The following is a 1,436-nucleotide window of genomic DNA, read 5'->3' on the forward strand; positions in this document are numbered from 1 at the left end:
TCTATGGGGCAAAGGAAATGTTCTTCTATCAGACTGTGGTGACAGCTGCACAACTCCCTATACAGTATTTACTAAAAATCAATCACTGAATTGTGTATACTCCCCATGAGTGAATTTTCTGGCATGTGAATTGTGCCTCGATAAAGCTATTACAAATGTAAAAATCATTTAGCAACCAGATGAGTTTAGGACTAATAATTGAGCATTTCAAAAGAATACTTTAAGTGAGGAGGTTCCCTAGGGATTCAAGCTCTTGAGAACATCTCTACACCTTCTGCCTCACTCACCCTATAGGATAGTAGCTTGCTTATAAGAATCTAGGGGAGACATTAAAAATATTTAACCAGCAGAGTGCCTGGGGCATTGCTCAGTCAGAACAGATGTCACTTGCAGCACTGGTAGGGGGGCTTGGAGGGTTCTGGGAGCACTGCGGTGCCAGGTGGTACCACTTTTAGTTCTGAACTGTGGGAGTTGGGGGGTAGGGGCCCCAGGGAGTGGGGCTGGGGTGGCCAGGAATCACTATCTACCAACTGAGATGGACTAGTTCAGTACAGTGGTGCCTTGACTTACGAGTTTAATTCGTTCCGTGACAGAGCTCGTAACTCAAATTACTCGTATGTCAAATCAATTTTCACCATTACAATGAATTGAAATGCCATTAATCCGTTCTGGACACCCCCAAAAAAACCGCAATTGTTTTGTTAAATGTTTTTAAATAAGAAAAATGTATTTAAAAATAACAAATATTGTATGAAAACACAATACTGAACAATAGAATGTAGTGCAATAAACTTGTTTTATTAAGTTTAATGTACAGCATTTACCTTGGAGATCAAACAACTTAAAGATGCTGATGGAGTTGGAGGAGAAAGGCTGAACTGAATAACTGAATCTTATTTGCTGATTTTTGCCCTTTTCGCCACGCTTTCATCACTTTCATCTACAGGAATTTTCGATAAAAACCTGTCCAATGAGATCTGTTTCATCCTCCCTTTCAGAATATTTCTGAAATGAGTTAGGCAAGTGTCATTAAATAGCTCCATCGCACGCCCAGTTGCAATTTTTTCTGGGTGTTTCTTTTGAATAAAGTCTGAAAGTTTCTCCCACATTCCCAACATTTCCTTTATCTCACTTACAGAGATAACCTCCTCCTCCTCCTCCTCCGTGCCATCTATTTCCTGCAAAACCTCCGTGTGCTGCTGCGTCTGTAGCTCCTTTAGCTCCTGCGTTGTCAGTTCCTCCGAGTGCTCCTGGATGAGCTCGTTGATGTCACCTTCCTTTATATCCGCGCTCGCTGCCTCACCATGTCTGACAACGGAGTGAATGCCAGTCCTCTTTTTAAAATTTTCGAACCAGCCCCGACTGGCTTTAAACAGCTCGCCCGATGTCTCGTCCATTGAAGTGCCTGGGGTCTGCTGCAGCAAATCAGCGTAAAT

At 42.4% G+C, this 1,436-nt stretch overlaps 1 protein-coding gene across 3 annotated transcripts in view; it reads right to left on the reverse strand.

Moving 5' to 3' along the window:
* The window catches only part of GTF2IRD2B (GTF2I repeat domain containing 2B), a 58,984-nt gene that overhangs the window by 2,528 nt on the left and 55,020 nt on the right, over positions 1-1,436 (reverse strand). The window lies entirely within an intron of this gene.

The sequence above is a fragment of the Myotis brandtii genome, unplaced genomic scaffold (assembly GCF_000412655.1).
Source record: "Myotis brandtii unplaced genomic scaffold, ASM41265v1 scaffold510, whole genome shotgun sequence".
NCBI lineage: Eukaryota > Metazoa > Chordata > Mammalia > Chiroptera > Vespertilionidae > Myotis > Myotis brandtii.